The sequence below is a fragment of the Triticum aestivum genome, chromosome 1D (assembly GCF_018294505.1).
Source record: "Triticum aestivum cultivar Chinese Spring chromosome 1D, IWGSC CS RefSeq v2.1, whole genome shotgun sequence".
Lineage (NCBI taxonomy): Eukaryota > Viridiplantae > Streptophyta > Magnoliopsida > Poales > Poaceae > Triticum > Triticum aestivum.
In genome coordinates, this window is record NC_057796.1 from 331,881,246 (window position 1) to 331,906,789 (window position 25,544).

Below are 25,544 nucleotides of genomic sequence, written 5' to 3' on the forward strand. Positions count from 1 at the left end.
ATCATACACAATATGCTCGATATGTGTAAATACAACATGGCATCACAACATAACTCTACGACTCAAGTATTTATTCATTAGGCTCCGAGGAGCGAGATATTACAAACATGGGTCTCATGACCCAACAATCAAAGCATACAAGTCAAAGCACATGCGGAAGCTTAACATGTCCGAGTACAGACATCTACAAATGGAAAACGCTGAGAAGCCTGACTATCTACCAGATCCTGCCGAGGGCACAAGATCGTAGCTGAGGTATCAAGCTAAACATCGACGTCCAAGCGGTACTACTAGCGAGACTGAAGTCTCTCTGCAAAACATAAAATAGGCAAACGTGAGTACAAATGTACCCAGCAAGACTTACATCAGGACTAGCTACATATGCATCGGTATCAACAAAGGGGGTGGTGGAGTTTGACTGCAGCAAGCCAGCTTTGACTAAGTGGCTATCCTAAACTATGACTACAAGTAACTCTTTTGAGGTGGCGCACACGAGTCCACATATTCACCATATCAATACACCACTATGGATCCGCTCCCGTCTCCCTACGAGAACGCCTTCCATAGCACTCACGCTTATCTTGCGCATTTTAGAGTATCCACTTTCACTTGTCTATGAACTATTATAGGCAAACCAGAAGTCCTTTACCGCGGACACGGCTATTCGAATAGATCATATTAACCCTGCAGGGGTGTACTTCTTCACACACGCTCTCGCCACTTACCGCCATGTACACGTCATGTATCTCGGCAACCTTCAAGCGGAAGCCTGGCGAGGGTGTCGGCCACGGCCTACCTAAACACTCAAGTCTCTAGTCCAGGTTTATCGCCTATTCAGGTTCCATCCGCAGGGAGTCCGGCCGAGGTTTCCACATACGGCCCCGAACGATGTGTGCAGGGTTCCCGAGACACCAAACGGGCGCCCGGTACACCGTGCCACGTGCCTACCGCATCACAGCCCACCCCGCGGGTCAGCGCTGCGCACGGCCTCCAGCATACTACAAACACCAGAAACTACTTGCAACTCCTGGACAGAGGACAAGGGTGGTTAAGAAGCCGAGAGAGTCAATTAAGGATCCCGATGTGTGGTAGTAGCTGTTCATGGATCACAAACACAGAACTCAGTTCCTGAGGACGGTTTCAATAAGACAACCCACCATGTACTCCTACATGGCCTCTCACCGCTACCTTTACCAAATCGTGTTCACACACTTAGCTCACACGCAGTAGGACATGTTCATCACCATTCCAATTCATCCCCGATGAATCGGACCCGACTCAACTCTAAGCAGTAGCAGGCATGACAAACAAGCATGAATGAGTAGGCACATCAGGGCTCAAACAACTCCTACTCATGCTAGTGGGTTTCATCTATTTACTGTGGCAATGACAGGTCGTGCAGAGGAAAATGGGTTCAACTACCACAGCATGTAACAGTTGAATCGATGTTGTCCTAATGCAGTAAAAGAGAGCAGGAGCGAGAGAATGGGATTGTATCGGAATGAACAAGGGGGTTTTGCTTGCCTGGAACTTCTGAAGATATTATAGTTCTTCATCGGTGTCATCGATCACGTCGTCGGAATCACGTCTATCGGGAGGGGACAATTACCGGCAACAGAGAGAAAACACAATCAATGCAATGCAACAATATGATGCATGAATAATACATGTCAAGATGAGTGTGTTGGGCTAATGCATCTACAACCAGGGTGGTTTGAGCTCATTTGAATCAAAGATTCAAATACAAACTCAAGTTATGGGTTTATAAAGTGCATTAACATGTTTTGATATAAACAGAAGGTTTAAGTTGCTTTATCATGCATGAAACCAGTGCAGATGGATAGATTGAATTTTTTTGATCAATTTTCATATATAACTTGTTTCATTTGGAGCTACGGTTGAATTTATATGATTTTTAGAAGTTTAAGCCTTTTTCTGGATTTTCTGAATTGTTTTAAATACAAAAACTATTTACTGCGTCAGCATGGCGTCGGTGTGACGTCAGCAGGTCAACGGGTCGTCCAGGTCAAACCTGACGTGTGGGGTCCACACGTCAGTGACTAACTAACTAACCTAAATTAATTAGTGTTAAACTAATACTAACTAAAAGTGTCAGGGGGGTGGCCCACGTGTCAGTGACACAGGGGAGGTCAAACCCCCTGGTCAGCGGGGTCAAACCCGCCGGACTTGGTCCACGGCTTGTCGCCGGTGAAGCCTGAGACGGCGGAGGGGCTCGGGATTTGCCCACGGTCGACCAAATCGGCCGTGGTTTGGTCCTACGCGTTGCTGGGGCTCGCGCGCATCTGGTAGGGCAAGCGGGAGGAGCTCGGGTGGAGCGAGCTTGCCGGAGTCGAGCTCGTAGCGGCGGCCGGAGTTCGGACGGGGCTGGGTTCGGCGCTACGGTGCACGAGAGGAGGAGCTGGTGGTGTCTACGGGCTCCTGGTGCTGCGTTGAGCACAGCGGTGAGCTTGGCTTTGAGCCACTATGGCTCTAGCCACGTCGGCGACGAGGCACGGCGGCGGCGAGCTTCGGCCGCGGTGGTTAGTGGGGCTAGAGGAAGAAATCGACAGCGGGGAGAGAGGGGTTGGGGTGAGGGGCTCATGACAGTTGCAGCGGTGGCCTCTTCGAGCTCTGGGAAGGCCGGACGGCGACGAGTCGACGATGGGGATCTGCGGTGGCCGACGATGAAGAAGAGGTCGGGAACGGAGTTTTGAGGCGTCTGGCGTCGAGTGGGTCGACGGGGAGGATGAGGGCGTCGAGGCAGAGGCCATGGACACGTCGGCGAGGCGAGGGAGGGCCTGTGGCCATGGCTACGACGATCGCGAGCTCGCGGCCGTCTGGGCCATGGTCGACAGGGCGAGAGGGAGGCGAGGGGGAGAATGGCGGGGCGGTCAGAGCGATCCAGACGGCTCTCGCGGGTCTGTCCGCGGCGCCACGCAAGCTAGCAGGCAGGAGGTGGCATGGGCGCGTGTGTGCGCACGGCGAGCACGCGCTCGGCGTCCTTCTGGCGCGGTGGAGACGACGACTGGCGTCGGCCAGCTGGTTTGGGCTGTGCTGGGCCAGGCCAGGTAAGCGCCAGGTGAGTTCGCTCTCTCTCTCTTTTATTTCTGTTTCTGTTTTTCTATTTTTGCTATTGATTTAGTTCAAAGACCAAACCATTTTCAAAATTCATGAAAATAATTGTGTGAACTAAATGGACTTATCCAAAGCTACACAACAATTTCCAGAATTATTGAACATATATTTATTATACAATAAATATAGATCCAATTCAAATATTTATTGGGTTAATTCAAAGGCCCAAAATAAATATGTTAAACCTTCCAAAAATATTGGTTTGAATTTTATTCTTGCCAATATTTTTCAAGGTTTAACAGGAACATTTTCTTGGGCTTCTTTGAGAAGATTTTAATGTTGATCATTTTTAAAAGATTTCTGAGGCTTTGAAAATTCCTCAACTCAATTTCATTTGAATTTAAACATGATGCATGGATGCAATAAAAATCAAGCAAGGGCTGATCTGGGGCTGTGACAGCTCACCCCCACTAAACAAGAATCTCGCCCCGAGATTCAAGACGTGAGGTAAGAAGAGAGAGGGGTACAAGCTAACACAATCTTCTCGATCCAACTGCCCTTCTCGAAGAATTTGATCCATTGCCTCAAATTGATCTTGGCGTCCTTGCTTTTGAGATCTTCATCCAACTATGACGACGGAAGAGAGGGAAACTCTACAGGATTCGATCTTCACAAAGGTTGGCAACTCACGATCAACTCATGGAGTGAGACATTGAAACATCTCTTGAGCTGACACACAAAACACACATCTGGAATGAGGAAAGGTGCAATGACGAAGGTTCAATTTGGTAGGCAACAACTCCATGCTTGGGTAGGATGGTGCATGGTTTCAAAGTAGCGAGGAGATAGTTGCCACGACTCCATAACGGGGCACCTTAGGGAAGGTGGCTCGTAGAAATATCCCTTAAGTGGCAAAAAGAATTACTTTTGATTCAGAGATCATTGAAACTCTTCATACCAGCCTAAGGCAATTTACAAATGATCGTTTGAAAGAATTCAAAAGAATGGCCCACTCAATTTGGAAAGGAAACTATGGTTATAGAACAACTCGGCAAATGGAATGCACATTCCAGTTGATACCAAGGATATAACTTAGTGACTGAGCGTGCTTTCAAGAACTTGAGCATTTCCATATTCATCAAGGTTTTACCAACATCCGTGCCGAGGATCCTGGCAACACATCATACTACCATGATGAACGGTGATGGAGGATGCAGATGCAAAGGAAGATAACACTTTCTTAGATTTTTCCTTAGCAATGCCAAAGAAGCAAATCTGGATGATCGACCGAGAGACATTTAGCACTCCGCTTCTAATGTTCTCCTTGATGTACTAGGTACCACGGTCAATGCTTAAAACATCAACATGGCCATCAAGTAAAGGTCGAACTTCGGAAGCACAAAAATCCATAAGGAACAACTTGTGGAATAAGTCATATGAAATCCTCATGGGAAGTGACCAAACGGCTTAATCAAGATACTACAACAATAGTGCTTCCAGCTAGGTGCGTCCACTTCACTGGAACCTATTTCATAGTTCCTGGAAGAAGTTCCAACCATCATATCTACCTGAGATTCAAATCTGGTTGGTAACAGGATAATTCAGACAACGTGTCTGGAAAAGGAAAGGTTGCAACACGAATCGACGAGAAGATGTTGCGAGATTCTCGGGAAATGAACTACGATAGCAAGCTCCAAAACATGAGCTGGTTCTGCTACAACATGTGAACTCGCTGTCCCAGACAAGCATAACCACATGGTAGTCTTACAACGAAACACTACCGAGTTCTGGTTGGGAACCATCATCGAGGATATTGGAGTCTTGTGCATGATCTAGAATTAGCACAACAAGCTCCTTTCCCTCGAGCAAATCAATCAGTGGCTTGGTGTGCTAGGAACACATATGGAGTGGAGGCAGCCAACCTAACAAACCAAAGAGCACTTCGAACATGCATGACTAACTTGGGATGATTCCAGAGGAGGCAAAAACGAGCTTTCTCGGATTCACGGCAGCAACTTGCACCGATTGCACGTGAACTTAGAGGAGGTCACTACTTTCATCCAAACATATGCTTCATGAGCGGGACACGAAGATAATGCTTATAAATGTTTCCAACACTAGCTAGATGTTCACCACGAATCATGGAGGAGACAAAATGCTGCTGATGGGCTCAACAACAACTCATCGGAATTTCCATATCACTGGACTTCCGCCATTATGTGAACAATGTGATAGTATTGGTCAGACCAAAGGATGTAATGGTGTATGCTCGAGGGATCAACCACGAGTAAGACAACATTACGAATATCGTTGGTACTGACTTGATCTGGTGATAGCCCATACACAAATCAAAGTTTGATAAGACAATAGGTCCAACAACTGATCACGAGGACCAATCGATGGAGATATCATCTTTCTTCAACACACACACACACACAAAAGATATCCCTTAACATGAACTAAGTCAGACAAGCTTTTAACTTCCAACTCTCCAAGTTGTTGTTTGGCTTAACCAACTAGCTCAGGGGTGTCCAACACAGATTCTTGGAGAAAGAGTGGCTTATTGGAAAACCAACTTGATCACGAACTCAACATATCTGTCAGGGGACGACCTGGTGATACTTCCGTCAAGATATCTGGAAAATCACGAACCACCGATATGTCTCTAAGCTAGAGAACAATCTTGATTTTCAAGGCAAGACGACATGATCAGAAGAGGAAGGGACTCAATCCAAACTCAAAGATCGAAGAGTGCACCAGAAATAAGGACAAGGTAGCACGATCAATCCTAGAATAGTGATTCGATAACCAACATGCTAAGAATGATATTAATGTCCATAAACTACCAAGCAACACGGTTGCTGGGAGTATTGATTTCACACATCATGGTTCACTTGTCGGCATTCCGGTTACAACAACACAAGATCGAGGAATGAATAATGATGGAGAGAAATATCACTGCGTCAAGAATTCATAAGAGGTGGTGCAATTCTCATGACATTATTGACATAAAGATGGTAACACTCCAAGGTAGAACAGAGCAAAAGCTGGATTGGCATTTTGATCTGCGGAATACAACTACTTTGACCCAATCCTACAAATGGACGAGGTACTGGAGTTTGTTTCTCCTGGACTCCTAGTCATTCCGGAATAGAATGGCTTGACAGACCACAAGAATATGAGGTATCGATGAGCATGAATGCATGACATGCTCCTGACTATCAAATGATAGACGGAGATCAGGATACAACTAAAGAGAGGGACAACTCAAAGGAACGTATATCTTTCTAAGTTGTGGATGCATAGATTAGTATGTTGAGCAAAGTTCAACATTTCTTCTGGATAACCCATGCAGAAACGTAGAATTGGCAGATTCACAATGTAGAATGGAGAACTCATCGAGAGCACTCTTGTTGTGATCTTTTGGTTCAAAAGAACTTCTGCCATGATGGTTCATGGTATTGGAAGAATGAGATACCATGGACCTCGAGGACTATCGCAAAGGTTACTAATATCTTAAGGGAACTTGCAAATACTAACAACATAAAGTAGGGTGAATCTCGGGTTCAAAAACCCAGGAGTAGAATACCTACTACTAAGTAGCATCACGGGATGCTTTCGGGAATGATGGCCAGATTCATCACACTAGGAACACAAAACATGGCTAGATTACTAGGTGACTCCCTAAAACAACTAGGGTCATAATAATAGCTCCAACATATATGTCGAGGCAACAGAGTACCTCAACACACTGTTTAGTGTGGTTAAACCGGCCCAAAGGGACATCGGGAACGGAAGGAAGGGATTGCAAATGCATCAGATTGTTTAGAAACCTGGAATGACTCGGACAGCATAACGGCTGTAAATGCTCAGAAAAAGATTTGAGACATTCACAAGGATTTGCATAGTCACTTAACAACATCATATCAAGGTTCTGGTTCAACTGACAACATACTGAAAGTAGTAGAAACTAAACAGGGGCTTGAATCCAACAATCCTACGAGTCTACGGATTAGTAACACGTGATCCTGATAGAAAGGTGAGAAGCCTAGTTCTTAATCCCCATAGAAGAGAAGAGGGTGACTCAGATCAGAAGGGCATAACGTAAAGGAGTAAAAAGAGCCTTACGTTCCCTTCCACAATCAATTCCCTTATATAACTAAACCATTTCTAGACTCAACTTCGACCAGTTTGGCTTGGTAATCCTACAGGCAGTCAGGCTCTGATACCAACGCTGTAGGGACCCCGATTCTAAGTCACACCGATCTAGCCTGTAACACCTCATATCACTTTGCGGCCTCACGCACGGTATTCCCACGGGTGTCGCCTTACCATGGCCCAGGACCGTTTGCGCCTTTTGGCTCACGTATATGATAGTGTCGCTAGCATCCATATGACAGAGAACCCGGGCCGACATGACTAGTCGTGAACCCAAAGTGGCACTAACTTACGGGGACAGGCATACATGAATCAACATCGAGCATGTCGGTCAGCAGCGTGTGAATCCGGGCTGTAGCACTGGGCTAACAGGACTCCGGGAACCCGGGCTGTAGCAGGCTAGGCAGGACTCCGGATGTCACCGCATGACATTTCCCTGAAGGGACAGACACAGGAACGAAGTGAATCACATGCCGTCCAGTCAAGTGTTCCGGAGCAGTAGTGCTGGGCTAGCAGGACTCCGGTGAACCGGGTTGTAGCGGACTACTATGGCTCATGGAAGCACAAGACTACATTTCCCCATAAGAGAGGCTACCAAGGATAAACAACTAGGTTGTCGGATCCCACACATACCAAGCATTTCAATCATACACACAATATGCTCGATATGTGTAAATACAACATGGCATCACAACATAACTCTACGACTCAAGTATTTATTCATTAGGCTCCGAGGAGCGAGATATTACAAACATGGGTCTCATGACCCAACAATCAGAGCATACAAGTCAAAGCACATGCGGAAGCTTAACATGTCTGAGTACAGACATCTACAAATGAAAAAGGCTGAGAAGCCTGACTATCTACCAGATCCTGCCGAGGGCACAAGATCGTAGCTGAGGTATCAAGCTAAACGTCGACGTCCAACGGAACTACTAGCGAGACTGACGTCTCTCTGCAAAACATAAAATAGGCAAACGTGAGTACAAATGTACCCAGCAAGACTTACATCAGAACTAGCTACATATGCATCGGTATCAACAAAGGGGGTGGTGGAGTTTAACTGCAGCAAGCCAGCTTTGACTCAGTGGCTATCCTGAACTACGACTGCAAGTAACTCTTTTGAGGTGGCGCACACGAGTCCACATATTCACCATATCAATACACCACTATGGATCCGCTCCCGTCTCCCTACGAGAACGCCTTCCATAGCACTCACGCTTATCTTGCGCATTTTAGAGTATCCACTTTCACTTGTCTATGAACTGTTATAGGCAAACCAGAAGTCCTTTACCACGGACACAGCTATTCGAATAGATCATATTAACCCTGCAGGGGTGTACTTCTTCACACACGCTCTCGCCACTTACCGCCATGTACACGTCATGTATCTCGGCAACCTTCAAGCGGAAGCCTGGCGAGGGTGTCGGCCACGGCCTACATAAACACTCAAGTCTCTAGTCCAGGTTTATCGCCTATTCAGGTCCCATCCGCAGGGAGTCTGGCCGAGGTTTCCACATACGGCCCCGAACGACGTGTGCAGGGTTCCCGAGACACCAAACGGGCGCCCGGTACACCGTGCCACGTGCCTACCGCATCACAGCCCACCCCGTGGGTCAGCGCTGCGCACGGCCTCCAGCATACTAAAAACACCAGAAACTACTTGCAACTCCTGGACAGAGGACAAGGGTGGTTAAGAAGCCGAGAGAGTCAATTAAGGATCCCAATGTGTGGTAGTAGCTGTTTATGGATCACAAACACAGAACTCAGTTCCTGAGGACGGTTTCAATGAGACAACCCACCATGTACTCCTACATGGCCTCTCACCGCTACCTTTACCAAATCGTGTTCACACACTTAGCTCACACGCAGTAGGACATGTTCATCACCATTCCAATTCATCCCCGATGAATCAGACCCGACTCAACTCTAAGCAGTAGCAGGCATGACAAACAAGCATGAATGAGTAGGCACATCAGGGCTCAAACAATTCGTCCTCATGCTAGTGGGTTTCATCTATTTACTGTGGCAATGACAAGTCATGCAGAGGAAAAGGGTTCAACTACCGCAGCATGTAACAGTTGAATCGATGTTGTCCTAATGTAGTAAAAGAGAGCAGGAGCGAGATAATGGGATTGTATCGGAATGAACAAGGGGGTTTTGCTGCCTGGCACTTCTGAAGATATTATAGTTCTTCATCGGTGTCATCGATCATGTCGTCGGAATCACGTCTATCGGGAGGGGACAATTACCGGCAACCGAGAGAAAACACAATCAATGCAATGCAACAATATGATGCATGAATAATACATGGAAAGATGAGTGTGTTGGGCTAATGTATCTACAACCAGGGTGGTTTGAGCTCATTTGAATCAAAGATTCAAATACAAACTCAAGTTATGGGTTTATAAAGTGCATTAACATGTTTTGATATAAACAGAAGGTTTAAGTTGCTTTATCATGCAATAAACTAGTGCAGATGGATACATTGATATTTTCTGATCATTTTTCATATATAACTTGTTTCATTTGGAGCTAAGGTTGAATTTATATGATTTTTAGAAGTTTAAGCCTTTTTCTGGATTTTCTGAATTGTTTTTAATACAGAAACTATTTACTGCGTCAGCATGGCGTCGGTGTGACGTCAGCAGGTCAACGGGTCGTCCAGGTCAAACCTAACGTGTGGGGTCCACACGTCAGTGACTAACTAACTAACCTAAATTAATTAGTGTTAAACTAATTCTAACTAAAAGCGTCAGGTGGGGGTGGCCCACGCGTTAGTGACACAGGGGAGGTCAAACCCCCTGGTCAGCGGGGTCAAACCCATCGGACTTGGTCCACGGCTCGTCGCCGGTGAAGCCCGAGACGGCGGAGGGGCTCGGGATTTGCCCACGGTCGACCAAATCGGCCGCGGTTTGGTCCTACGCGTAGCTGGGGCTCGCGCGCATCTGGTAGGGCAAGCGGGAGGAGCTGGGGTGGAGCGAGCTTGCCGGAGTCGAGCTCGTGGCGGCGGCCGGAGTTCGGACGGGGCTGGGTTCGGCGCTACAGTGCACGGGAGGAGGAGCTGGTGGTGTCTACGGGCTCCTGGTGCTGCGTTGAGCACAACGGTGAGCTTGGCTTCGATCCACTGTGGCTCTAGCCACGTCGGCGACGAGGCATGGCGGCGGCGAGCTTTGGCCGCGGTGGTTAGTGGGGCTAGAGGAAGAAATCGACGGCGGGGAGAGAGGTGTTGGGGTGAGGGGCTCACGGCGGTTGCAGCGGTGGCCTCTTCGAGCTCGGGGAAGGCCGGACGGCGACGAGTCGACGATGGTGATCCGCGGCGGCCGACGATGAAGAAGAGGTCGGGGACGGCGTTTTGAGGCGTCTGGCGTCGAGTGGGTCGACGGGGAGGATGAGGGCGTCGAGGCGGAGGCCATGGACACGTCGGCGAGGCGAGGGAGGGCCTGTGGCCATGGCTACGGCGACAGCGAGCTCGCGGCTGTCTCGGCCATGGTGGAGAGGGCGAGAGGGAGGCGAGGGGGAGAATGGCGGGGCGGTCAGAGCGATCCAGACGGCTCTGGCGGGTCTGTCCGCGGCGCCACGCAAGCTAGCAGGCAGGAGGTGGCATGGGCGCGTGTGTGCGCACGGCGAGCACGCGCTCGGCGTCCTTCTGGCGCGGTGGAGACGACGACTGGCGTCGGCCAGCTGGTTTGGGCCGTGCTGGGCCAGGCCAGGTAAGCGCCAGGTGAGTTTGCTCTCTCTCTCTCTCTTTTATTTCTGTTTCTGTTTTTCTATTTTTGCTATTATGTTTTGATTTAGTTCAAAGACCAAACCATTTTCAAAATTCATGAAAATAATTGTGTGAACTAAATGGACTTATCCAAAGCTACACAACAATTTCCAGAATTATTGAACATATATTTATTATATAATAATTATAGATCCAATTCAAATATTTATTGGATTAATTCAAAGGCCCAAAATAAATATGTTAAACCTTCCAAAAATATAGGTTTGAATTTTATTCTTGCCAATATTTTTCAAGGTTTAACAAGAACATTTTCTTGGGCTTCTTTGTGAAGATTTTAATGTTGATCATTTTTAAAAGATTTCTGAGGCTTTGAAAATTCCTCAACTCAAATTTCATTTGAATTTAAACATGATGCATGGATGCAAGAAAAATCAAGCAAGGGCTGATCTGGGGCTGTGACATCCGCCCCCTCATCATTTATAGCAGGGGAAGGCCAACCGGCGACCCCCACGATCACAGGTAATGATAATTTTTCTCTGCATGTAGCAGGGACTCATCAAGTCGGGCAGTTGCCGAGACAGCATGGGGAAGCGGAGACGCCCACGTCCCATCAATCACCACGCGTCAACCGAGGCCGCATGTTGTTGGGGCCCGCGCCGCTCCCCACTTCCCCCTTGGCTTCGCCTCGAAGCCAAGCTCGAGCGTGCCTTGGGCCCGGGGTCTACTGTCGGCGTCCTGGGAACGGGGGTCCCCAGACTTGCCTGCCTGTGGACCATGGCGTGGCTCCACCAGCGGCTCCGTACGGCCCATCTTCATCAGCGAACACTCAAGACCCTCGCGAGGGGCCAAGCCTCGCGAGGCGGACGATGCAAGACCTCCTCGGGGGCGGCCTCACTAGGCTGGCTCGCGAGGAGCGGAGAGATCAAGGCAAGGGGCACCTCGCGAGGTTCCTGTGATGCAAGCCATGACGACCAAGTCCAGGCGGGCGCCAGGCGGGCGCCAGAGCGCGCAGCGTACTCGTTTCCTCTTTGGTGCTAAAGAGGCAAGCGCAGGCGAGGAGTCCCGAGGTATCAGGCAAAGGTTTCCATATCGGTGCAACGAGACCAAGACCAGCAGGATGGCAGGACAGAGGTCACCGTGGAGCCCAGGACGGCGTCACCACCAGAGCCTTTGGCAGGCGAAGACCACCTTTAGTCAGGATAACTTGTACTAGTTGTCTCCCTTCAAATTTGGTCGTTGTTGGATCCCTTCCCGCCTACATTTGGGAAGAGGACTAGGGCCTCTATAAATAGGACTAGCCACCACAGTAGGAGGCAACTGATCTTGGGCCATTCAGATCATCCTCAACCACACAAGCTCACCGAGCTCAAGGACACCTCTCCTCAGGAGGTTGTTCTTCCCCTGTACCTGTTCATCCTTAGCCCAAGAGGCAATCCACCACACCACACTCGAGTAGGGTATTACACCACATCGGTGGCCCGAACCAGTATAAACCCTGTGTCCCGTGTTCTGCAAGTTCGACGTGTTGAGCTTTGAGATCGCGGTGAGTGCGTGAGCTAGAGGGAGAGATCTTCATGCGCACCCCAGTGTTCGAACCTCGAGGGTTTTGCCAGAAGCCGCAATCCGACAGCTAGCCCAGCCCATTCGGTGGCGGCCTGCCTGCCCGGCCGTGCCTCGTAACCATCTTGCGGGTGCTCTCCGGGCCCGCCTGACTTTCACAAAGGTCTCAAGTAAAATCAAGGTAACCGTGTGTTCAAACATCAAGGGGAAAACCCAAGGAATCACCCTCGGAGGATTCCAGTTGATGTAATCATCAAGGTGAACGTAAGAGGAACCACCCTCGAGGTTCACACTTGAGGTGTTGCACAACAGAGCCGTATCGGGAATGGTGAAGGAGGAACCACCCTCGTTGACCACGGCCAAATAGCTACACTACAGAGATCTCATCAGGAGTGATGTATGAGGTTCCACCCTTGGCACTCGATGGTAACTCTGCAGATTCGAGCAACAAAAAGGGGCGTGATGTGATAAAGGTGTCGGGCTCTGGTCGTCGATCACGTTGATCGAGTGGTCAATGATGAAGTAGGGGCAACAAGGACAAGGTGGGGGTCACTGATGGATCTCTAACCAACCTATACTGAGCAGTTTAGGATAAGCAGGTAAGGTACAATGAGCAGGTTACAAAAGCAGGCTATGCATCAGAATAGGAGCAATCAATTATAGTAGCAAAATCTAATGCAAGCATGAGAGAATTGAATGGGCGATATCGGGATGATCAAAGGGGGGGCTTGCCTGGAAGCTCTGCTGAAAGGGAAGAAGGGTTGTCGTCGACGTAGTCGATCACAGGGGCATCAACAGCGGTCTCGGGGTCTACCAGAGAGAAGAGGGGGAAGAAACGGTAAATAGAATGCAAACAGATGCAACACAGATGCATGACGGCGATAACACGCAGGGCTACGGGTGTTCTAACGCGGTGCTACACAATACCGGCGAAGGGGAAAAACATTCGGGAATGTTTTCCCGAAGTTTGGCATTTTTGGACAGATGAAACGGAGGGGACGGTTGCATGTTCGCTATGCTAGGGGCATGTGACAGATGAACAGGGAGCGTATTCGGATTCGTCTCGTCGTCCTGAGCAACTTTAATGTATAAAACTTTTTCATCCAAGTTACAGATTATTTTCTACTATTTTTCAAAGATTTAAACAATATTCTGAATTTGTTATTAATTCGAAATAAAATAGCTAAAATGCTATGTGCACCCAGATCTGTGTACATAGAGGTGTACCAGAGGGTGACATGGGGGTCCAGGAGGTCCCAGTTGACCAGTCAACGATTGACTGGTCAACAGGAGGGTCGGGCCCCCTGTCATACACACATTTGTCTAACTACTGATTAAATTAACTAATCTAGTTCATTAGTTTAATTAAGATTAATTAAGTTAATTATTTTTATTAATATATTTTTTGTATTACTTTTTTTACAGGGCTGGGGCCCACCTCGCATTGGGCCAGAGGCCATAGCGGGCGCTGGCTATCGGGCAAGAGGGCGTGGGCGCCTGCCCGAACACACGGGCAAGGCCGTGGCCGGCGATGGCCACCAGGGCATGGCGGGGCGACGACAGCCCGCACAGGTGCGGGGCGAGGCCGTGGTCCGGCGCCGGCGATGAGCTCGGGCGGGGCGAGGCCGTGGTCCGGCGCTGGCGATGAGCTCGGGCGGGGCGAGGCCGAGCGCACGGCGGGGCTAGCGAGCCATGGCCGGCGCGGGCGAGAGCAGCGCGGCAGTGCGCGGGGAGCAGCGGAGGCAGCTGCGGCATTGGTGGCCAGACGGCGCGGGGCGGCGGTTGATACGTCTCCAATGTATCTATAATTTTTGATTGTTCCATGCTATTATATTATCCATCTAGGATGTTTTATATGCATTTATATGATATTTTATATGATTTTTGGGACTAACCTATTAACCTAGAGCCCAGTGCCAGTTTCCGTTTTTTCCTTGTTTTTGAGTTTTACAAAAAAGGAATACCAAACGGAGTCCAATTGACGTGCCAATTTTTGATGATTTTTTATGGACCAAAAGAAGCCCCCGAAGTAAAAGAGTTGGGACAGAAGAGTCCCGAGCCATCCACGAGGGTGGGGGGCGCGCCCCCTATCTCGTGGACGACTCGGAGACTCCCCCCCCCCTTACGTGAGACCTACGCCAAAAATTCCTATAAATACAGAAACCTCTAGAAAATAATCTAGATCGAGAGTTCCCCTGCCGCAAGCCTCTGTAGCCACCAAAAACCAATCGGACCCTGTTCCGACACCCTGCCGGAGGGGGGATCCCTCACCGGTGGCCATCTTCATCATCCCGGCGCTCTCCATGACGAGGAGGGAGTAGTTCACCCTCGGGGCTGAGGGCATGTACCAGTAGCTATGTGTTTGATCTCTCTCTCTCTCTCTCTCTCTCTCTCTCTCGTGTTCTTGATTTGGCACAATCTTGATGTATCGCGAGCTTTGCTACTATAGTTGGATCTTATGATGTTGCTCCCCCTCTACTCTCTTGTAATGGATTGAGTTTTCCCTTTGAAGTTATCTTATCGGATTGAGTCTTTAAGGATTTGAGAACACTTTATGTATGTCTGGCGTGGAATACCCGTGGTGACAATGGGGTATTCTATTGATTCACTTGATGTATGTTTTGGTGATCAACTTGCGGGTTCCGTGACCTTGGGAATCTATGCATAGGGGTTGGCACACGTTTTCGTTTTGGCTCTCCGGTACAAACATTGGGGCACTCATTGAGGTACTTTGTGTTGGTTTGAATAGATGAATTTGAGATTGTGTGATGCATATCCTATAATCATACCCACGGATACTTGTGGTGACATTGGATTATCTAGGTGACATTAGAGTTTTGGTTGATGTGTGTCTTAAGGTGTTGTTCTAGTATGAACTCTAGGATAGATCGAATGGAAAGAATAGCTTCGTGTTATTTTACTACGGACTCTTGAATAGATCGATCAGAAAGAATAACTTTGAGGTGGTTTCGTACCCTACCATAATCTCTTCGTTTGTTCTCCGCTATTAGTGACTTTGGAGTGACTCTTTGTTGCATGTTGAGGGATAGTTATATGATCCCATTATGTTATTATTGTTGAGAGAACTTGCACTAGTGAAAGTATGAACCTTAGGCCTTGTTTCAACGCATTGCAATACCGTTTGTGCTCACTTTTATCGCTTGTTACCTTGCTGTTTTTATATTTTCAGATTACAAAAACCTATATCTACCATCCATATTGCACTTGTATCACCATCTCTTCACCGAACTAGCGCACCTATACAATTTACCATTGTATTGGGTGTGTTTGGGACACAAGAGATGCTTTGTTATTTGGTTGTAGGGTTGTTTGACAGAGACCATCTTCATCCTACGCCTGCCACGGATTGATAAACCTTAGGTCATCCACTTGAGGGAGATTTGCTACTGTCCTACAAACCTCTGCACTTGGAGGCCCAACAACGTCTACAAGAAGAAGGTTGTGTAGTAGACATCAAGCAGTTTCTGGCGCCGTTGCCGGAGAGGTTAGTGCTTGAAGGTATATCTTTAGATCTTGCAATCGAATCTTTTTGTTTCTTTTTTTATCACTAGTTTAGTCTATAAAAGAAAACTAAAAAATGGAATTATGGGTGCCTCATATGCTTCATCTTTTTAATATCTTTCGTGAAAATGATGGAAAGGAAAATTGTGCTCAAGTACTAGAAGAAGAATTACATAGAATGCTTGGCATAAATTATGTGAATGATGAGCATGATTGCAATGTTGTTAGTATGAATTCTTTTAATACCCATGATGCTAATGATATACAAAGCCACAAGCTTGGGGATGCTATGTTTGATGAAGATGATATTTTTTGTCCCCCAAGTTTTGATGAGCAAATTTATTATGATGATAGCATGCCTCCTATTTATGATGATTATATTGATGAAAGTGGGTTTGGAAGAGTGTCAACTTTAGGAAGTAATGATCCCACTATTTTGGAGGGTGTTGAATCTTATTGTGATAATTATCAAAGTGGATTTGGAGAGGTCATGACTTTATTTAGTGATGATTCCACTATTTCGGAAGAGGTTCCAATTGATTATGAGAACAAAGTTGCTATCTATGATGATTATTGTGATGACATGTATGCTATAAAGAATAATGATAACCATGAAACTTGTCATCATGATTTTAGTTTTCAATTGGATTATGCCACACATGATAGTTATTTTGTTGAGTTTGCTCCCACTATTATTCATGAGAAGAAATTTGCTTATGTGGAGAGTAATAAAATTTCTATGCTTGTGCATCATGAGAATAATTATTTATGTGATGGTTATATTGTTGAATTCATTCACGATGCTACTGAAAATTATTATGAGGGAGGAATATATGCTTGTAGGAATTGCAATAATATCAAGTTTCCTCTCTATGTGCATAAAATCTTGAAGTTATGCTTGTTTTGCTTTCCTATGCTAGTTGATTCTTGTTCCCATAAATTGTTTGCTCACAAAATCCCTATGCATAGGAAGTGGGTTAGACTTAAATGTGCTAGTCATAATCTTCATGATGCTCCCTTTATGTTTCAATTCTTGTCTTTTATGTGAGCATCATTGAAATCATCATGCCTAGCTAGGGGCGTTAAACGTTAGTGCTTGTTGGGAGGCAACCCAATTTTATTCTTGTTCTTTGCATTTTGCTCCTTTTTAGTAATAAATAATTCATTTAGCTTCTGTTTAGATGTGGTTTTATGTTTTAATTAGTGTTTGTGCCAAGTAGAACCTTTGGGAAGACTTGGGTGAAGTCTTTGTGATCTTGCTGTAAAAAATAGAAACGTTTGCGCTCACGAGATTAGCTGCCATTTTTTACTGGAGAGTGCTTTTAGGTTGATCCTTTTTTAAGATGATTAATATACAAATTCCTCAGGTCCACCAAATTATTTCGGAATTTTTGGATTTACATAAATATTCGAATGACACAGATTACTACAGACTGTTCTGTTTTTGACAGATTCTGTTTTCATTGTGTTGTTTCCTTATTTTGATGAATCTATGAGTAGTATCAGAGGGTATGAACCATAGAGAAGTTGGAATACAGTAGATATTACACCAATATGAATTTAGAATGAGTTCACAACAGTACCTAAGTGGTGATTTATTTGCTTATACTAACGGAGCTTACGAGTTTTCTGTGAAGTTTTGTGTTGTGAAGTTTTCAAGTTTTGGGTAAAGATTCGATGGACTATGGAATAAGGAGTGGCAAGAGCCTAAGCTTGGGGATGCCCAAGGCACCCCAAGTTAATATTCAAGGATAACCAAGAGCCTAAGCTTGGGGATGCCCAAGGCACCCCATGGTAATATTCAAGGACAACCAAGAGCCTAAGCTTGGGGATGCCCCGGAAGGCATCCCCTCTTTCATCTTCGTTCATCGGTAACTTTACTTGGAGCTATATTTTTATTCACCACATGATATGTGTTTTTCTTGGAGCGTCCTTTTATTTTCTTTTCTTTTGCTTGTTGTTTGAATGATATCCCAAGATCTGAAATTCTTAAATGTTAGAGAGTCTTCACATAGTTACATAATTATTCGACTACTCATTGATCTTCACTTATATCTTTTGGAGTAGTTTGTCAGTTGCTCTAGTGCTTCACTTATATCTTGTTAGGGCACGGTGGTGGTTATATTTTATAGAAATTGTTGATCTCTCATGCTTCACTTATATTACTTTGAGAGTCTTTTAGAACAGCATGGTAATTTGCTTTGGTTATAAAATTAGTCCTAATATGATGGGCATCCAAGATGGGTATAATAAAAACTTTCATATAAAGTGCATTGAATACTATGAGAAGTTTGATGCTTGATGATTATTTTGAGATATGAAGATGGTGATATTAGAGTCATGCTAGTTGAGTAATTGTGAATTTGAGAAATACTTGTGTTGAGGCTTGCAAGTCCCGTAGCATGCACGTATGGTAACCGTTGTGTGACAAATTTGAAGCATGAGGTGTTCTTTGATTGCCTTCCTTATGAGTGGCGGTCGGGGACAAGCGATGGTCTTTTCCTACCAATCTATCCCCCTAGGAGCATGCGTGTAGTGCTTGATTTTGATGACTTGTAGATTTTTGCAATAACAATGTGAGTTCTTTATGACTAATGTTGAGTCCATAGATTATACGCACCCTCCCCTTCCATCATTGCTAGCCTCTTCGGTACCGTGCATTGCCCTTTCTCACCTTGAGAGTTGGTGCAAACTTCGCCGGTGCATCCAAACCCCGTGATATGATACGCTCTATCACACATAAACCTCCTTATATCTTCCTCAAAACAGCCACCATACCTACCTATTATGGCATTTCCATAGCCATTCCGAGATATATTGCCATGCAACTTTCCACCGTTCCGTTTATTATGACATGCTTCATCATTGTCATATTGCCTTGCATGATCATGTAGTTGACATCGTATTTGTGGCAAGGCCACCATGCATAATTTTTCATACATGTCACTCTTGTTTCATTGCCCATCCCGGTACACCGCCGGAGGCACTCATATAGAGTCATATTTTGTTCTAGTATCGAGTTGTAATCATTGAGTTGTAAATAAATAGAAGTGTGATGGTCATCATTAATAGAGCATTCTCCCATGAAAAAAGGCCAAAAAAGGAAGAAAGGCCAAATAAAAAAGGCCAAAAAAAGAAATAAAAGGGACAATGCTACTATCCTTTTTTTCCACACTTGTGCTTCAAAGTAGCACCATGATCTTCATAATAGAGAGTCTCCTATGTTGTCACTTTCATATACTAGTGGGAATTTTTCATTATAGAACTTGGCTTGTATATTCCAACGATGGGCTTCCTCAAATGCCCTAGGTCTCCGTGAGCAAGCAAGTTGGATGCTCACCCACTTAGTTTCTTTTGTTGAGCTTTCATACATTTATAGCTCTAGTGCATCCGTTGCATGGCAATCCCTACTCCTCGCATTGACATCAACTGATGGGCATCTCCATAGCCCGTTGATTAGCCATGTCAATGTGAGACTTTCTCCTTTTTTGTCTTCTCCACATAACCCCCGTCATTATATTGTATTCCACCCATAGTGCTATGTCCATGGCTCACACTCATGTATTGCGTGAAAGTTGAAAAAGTTTGAAAATACTAAAGCATGAAACAATTGCTTGGCTTGTCATCCGGGTTGTGCATGATGAGAGCATTTTTGTGTGACGAAAATGAAGCATGGCCAAACTATATGATTTTGTAGGGATGAGCTTTCTTTGGCTATGTTATTTTGAGAATACATAATTGCTTGGTTAGTATGCTTGAAGTATTATTATTTTTATGTCAATATTAAACTTTTGTCTTGAATCTTATGGATCTGAATATTCTTGTCACAATAAAGAAGATTACATTGATAAATATTTTAGGTAGCATTCCACATCAAAAATTCTGTTTTTATCATTTACCTACTCGAGGACGAGCAGGAATTAAGCTTGGGGATGCTTGATACATCTCCAACGTATCTATAATTTTTGATTGTTCCATGCTATTATATTATCCATCTAGGATGTTTTATATGCATTTATATGCTATTTTATATGATTTTTGGGACTAACCTATTAACCTAGAGCCCAGTGCCAGTTTCTGTTTTTTCCTTGTTTTTGAGTTTTACAGAAAAGGAATACCAAACAGAGTCCAATTGACGTGCCAATTTTTGATGATTTTTTATGGACCAAAAGAAGCCCCTGAAGTAAAAGAGTTGGGCCAGAAGAGTCCCGAGCCATCCACGAGGGTGGGGGGCGATCCCTACCCCCCTGGGCGCGCCCCCCTATCTCGTGGATGACTCGGAGACCCCCCCCTGACGTGAGACCTACGCCAAAAATTCCTATAAATACAGAAACCTCCAAAAAATAACCTAGATCGGGAGTTCCGCCGCCGCAAGCCTCTGTAGCCACCAAAAACCAATCGGGGCCCTGTTCCGGCACCCTGCCGGAGGGGGGATCCCTCACCGGTGGCCATCTTCATCATCTCGGCGCTCTCCATGACGAGGAGGGAGTAGTTCACCCTCGGGGCTGAGGGTATGTACCAGTAGCTATGTGTTTGATCTCTCTCTCTCTCTCTCTCTCTCTCTCTCGTGTTCTTGATTTGGCACGATCTTGATGTATCGCGAGCTTTGCTACTATAGTTGGATCTTATGATGTTTCTCCCCCTCTACTCTCTTGTAATGGATTGAGTTTTCCCTTTGAAGTTATCTTATCGGATTGAGTCTTTAAGGATTTGAGAACACTTTATGTATGTCTTGCATGGGATACCCGTGGTGACAGTGGGGTATTCTATTGACTCACTTGATGTATGTTTTGGTGATCAACTTGCGGGTTCCGTGACCTTGGGAATCTATGCATAGGGGTTGGCACAGGTTTTCGTCTTGTCTCTCCGGTAGAAACTTTGGGGCACTCTTTGAAGTACTTTGTGTTGGTTTGAATAGATGAATCTGAGATTGTGTGATGCATATCTACCCACGAATACTTGTGGTGACATTGGAGTATCTAGGTGACATTAGGGTTTTGCTTGATGTGTGTCTTAAGGTGTTATTCTAGTACGAACTCTAGGATAGATCGAACGGAAAGAATAGCTTTGTGTTATTTTACTACGGACTCTTGAATAGATCGATCAGAAAGGATAACTATGAGGTGGTTTCGTACCCTACCATAATCTCTTCGTTTGTTCTACGCTATTAGTGACTTTGGAGTGACTCTTTATTGCATGTTGAGGGATAGTTATATGATCCAATTATGTTATTATTGTTGAGAGAACTTGCACTAGTGAAAGTATGAACCTTAGGCCTTGTTTCAACGCATTGCAATACCGTTTGTGCTCACTTTTATCGCTTGTTACCTTGCTGTTTTTATATTTTCAGATTACAAAAACCTATATCTACCATCCATATTGCACTTGTATCACCATCTCTTCGCCGAACTAGTGCACCTATACAATTTACCATTGTGTTGGGTGTGTTGGGGACACAAGACACTCTTTGTTATTTGGTTGTAGGGTTGTTTGAGAGAGACCATCTTCATCCTACGCCTCCCACGGATTGATAAACCTTAGGTCATCCACTTGAGGGAAATTTGCTACTGTCCTACAAAACTCTACACTTGGAGGCCCAACAACGTCTACAAGAAGAAGGTTGTGTAGTAGACATCAACGGTGGAGCAGCAGCACAGGGGCAGCGGGAGGCACATGGGCGCAGCGAGGAGCTAGCCAGGGCGCGCGGGGAAGGCGAGGCGGGGAGCAGCACGAGCACGGCGAGGCGAGCAGTAGGCGCAGCAGTGGTGATGCGGGGCTGCGACGGCGTGTGGGGCGCGCGCGCGAGGAAGACGGCCGGGGCAGGCAGAGGCAGTGCGGCCAGCGCGGTGCGGTGGAGCAGCGACGATAGCATGCGGCGGCGGTTCGGGCAACGCGAGAAGTCGGAGCCGGCGTTGGCCGTACGAACGATGGCCGGCGGCGGTTGCGCTCGGGCTCCAACGGAAACGTCGAGGCACGAGGCGAACGAGCGAACTACGGGTAATGGCGGCTCCTTCAGAACTCCGCGAACGTGTGGGTACAGCTCGTTCGAGCTGATGGGACCGCAACGTGGAGCTCGTCGGTCATGACGGCGGCCAGAGCTTGGGCATCAATGGCAACGACGGATATGGACACGGAAATGGAGGGGGCAGAGGGGATATGACCGCGCACTCACCATGGAGCTCAAGAAAGGCTCGTTGAGCGGTTTAGGAGCCCAGGGCGACGGGATCGACGGCGGCAAGCGGCGGTGACCGAAGACGAAGGCGGTGGCTCCGAGCTTCGAGCGCGTCCACATAGTCGACATAGACGACGCAGACGATGCCCCTGGCGCGGTCTCCGGCAGCGTGCAGGGCAGTGGCTATGGCAACGCCGGCGACGCTTCCATGGCGGAGCTTGGGAAGGAGGGGAAAGGGGATCTAGGCGAGGGGCTAGGCGAAGAGAGAGAGAGGGAAGTGGTGTGTGGTGGAGTGGAGCAGGGGGAGAGCTCGAGGGGACGCGGGGAGGCCTTATCCTCTCCCGTGTCATCAACGAGGTTGTGCGGTGCCGACCGCGGGCGGGAGCGCCCTGTAGCGGCCGAGTCCGAGGAACAGGAAGGAGGGGGAGTCAACCGGTGCAGGGAGTTGGGCCGTGGGGGGTTAGGTGGGCTGGCTTGGGTGGGGGTGGGCCGAGGCCGAGGGGGAGTCAAGGGCCTTTCTCCTTTTATTTACTTTGCACTTTCTTATCTTTTTTTTTCATTTTATGTTTTCTATTTAGTTTTATTCAACTTTTACTTTTATAAAATACAAACCTAGACTCTAAATTAGTACTACTAAATATACCACTGCCTCAAATAAACTGGCACCTAAGTAAAATAGGTTAATCTTTTAATATTTATAAAAAGCATTTAATTAATGTTTTAGCCACTGTTATATTCACAAAAGGGATTTAAATACTTTACAAAAGTGTTGGGTCACCACCATAATTATTATGGAATATTTTCCACACTTTGAACATTTTATTTTGCATGTTTGACAAACTTGTATTTTGGACTTTAATTTGAATTGAATTTGAATTATGCTTCGGATCGAATGAGGATTAGAAACAGTAAGAATGATGACCTGACATCATTAGCAGGGGATTACTGTAGCTTAATTATCCGGGCGTCACAAAGCGCCTGCGCAACCAAGAGGAGGCTCCAGAGGGCTTCAATGCCCCCAACGCCGAACCAAGACCACTGCCACCAAGATCAAGGAGCCATCAATGGGCATGGATGAGATACCACCGGTTGAGTTTGTCACTCGTAGGCAGCTCAACCCCTATGTGAAGCCCCGTGAGAATTTCAGAGGGAATGATTTGTTCTGGACCAAGCAGCAGAATCTTATCTTTCTGGACGTGCACTGGATTGACATGGATCATATGAGGAAGGATAAGTATCGAGCCTATTTTGGTGAGGCTCTGGACCTGGTGGAGGAATTTGGCATTGAGGACTTGATCACTTTCCACCTGGACGTTGACCCTGAGATTGTGGCTCAGTTCTTTGCTTCGGTCCACTTCCATACTGATGAGGCACGGACCATGAGATGGATGACCAGTGGATAGCAGATGACCGCTAAGTGGAAGGAGTTCATGGATCTGCTACAGGTTCATGATGAGGGGCTCAACAAGCCCGTTGGTGTTCGCCCTCATGCCAACCCCGAGTCAGCCAACAAGAACAAGCTTCAGCCCTACTATATTGAGAAGAAGCTTCCCAGTGGCAAGAAGGCATGGGTGCTGAACTCATTCCTTGACATCATGCATCAGATCTTCCGCAACTCCCTCTTTCCGCGCATTGGTGACAAGGATAAGGTGCATGCCTATCTCGTGGATATGATGCTCATCTGCAGGAGGCGCGTCATGCTCAGACGCAACCACTTGATGTCTCACATATCATGTGGTGTGAGCTGCAGTTTGCGGTGCTCAACCGTAAGGTACCCATCTATGGACCTTACTGCTTCACTTGATCTCAAGGACTTGGGAGAAGCTCTATCCCAATGATGAGTTTGTTGCCACCGGCTGGATTCATCATGAGCCCATCAAGCTCTGCATCAAGAGCCAATGGGATAACACCACTACCCGTGCAGAGGCGGAGGCTGCTCAGATGGACGTGGATGAGGATGAGATTGAGGAGGAGGAAGCGGATGAGGACAGCTCTGCTGGGTATGCTCCTCCCTCTACTGAGCCCTTATGGGCTAAGAAGATGAAGGCAAAGATGAAGGCCTTGTTTTGTATGCAAGCCACGGGGCAGTACAGGACCCATGTTGCTTCCAAGGAGAGTCACCGTCGCGACAAGAGGATCTTGAGGACGTTCGGCGAGCAGGTATCAAGTGGGTCCGAGAAGCACATCACCCCAGAGGCTAAATGGATGGCGAAGTGGGGCTACCAGTGGACTGAATCTAAGGAGGAGACCATTCCCGCTGCCGAGACCGACGAGGAGCGTGACGAGTGATCGCTTCGGCTTGAGCTACCACCTGTGTTGTAGGTGTCCTCTCTGCCTTTTTGGTGTCTCGATGCCAAAGAGGGAGAGAGTGTAGGATTTGCGAGTTGTGTCGTCTTTCTTCGCTTTGTCGCTTTGCTTTCGTTCTGTTGAACCGCGTTTGCTTCGGTTTGGTTTGTGATCGTGAGACCAAGTCCTCTATCATATGGTGTAAGACATATGCACTCTAGCGTATTTTATTGTCTTTCATGCTTAGTAGCCCTTGAGCCTATGCTATCTTGTGCCCTTTACTTTATGCTCATAATTATTATCTTGCCTCCTTGCTTAGTTTTAGTTATATTGTTGCAAGATTTACCTCGTCTATAAAATATAGGGGGAGTGTTGATCCTAGTATGTGTGCCGTGCAGTCCAAAGCATTTCTGAAAGAGAGCACACATCTAGGGGGAGCCCGTCTATATTTTATGGATGTTGGGTTTGCCTATGTTTCATTTTATTTCCCGTTGTGAAATCTGTTGTCATCAATCCACCAGAAAGGGGGAGATTGTAAGGGCATATTTATCCCTAAGTGGTTTTGGTGATTGATGACAATGCTTTTGCGGACTAATCGTGTGCATTGAGCATTTTAGATATCTCATGTTTAGGCACAAGACGATTCATTGCCCCTCGGAGTCTAGTGAAGACGGAGTTTTCCCTACGTTTCTTTTCGGTGGATTTGAGTTGTAGGAAAGCCGTACTATTAAGGGGGGTCCGCTTTGGAAAGGTTTGGGTGGAATCATCACGTACACGTCTGTTCCTTTTGCACCACCTTTCCCTTGGCTCTTTGGAGCATCCTCCGGTTTTCCGTATCTCTGCAAAATGAAGGACACCTAGTGTTGTTGTGCTGGGGCATGCGGTAGTACTGCTCATGGGAGCGGTAGTACCGCAGGCCCTTGTGGTAGTACCGGCCAGGGACGCGGTAGTACCGCAGGCCCTTGCTGTAGTACCGCTCCACGGGCGCGGTAGTACCGTGGCCTCAGGCCGAGCATAGCAACACGAGCGGAAGTAGGGGCG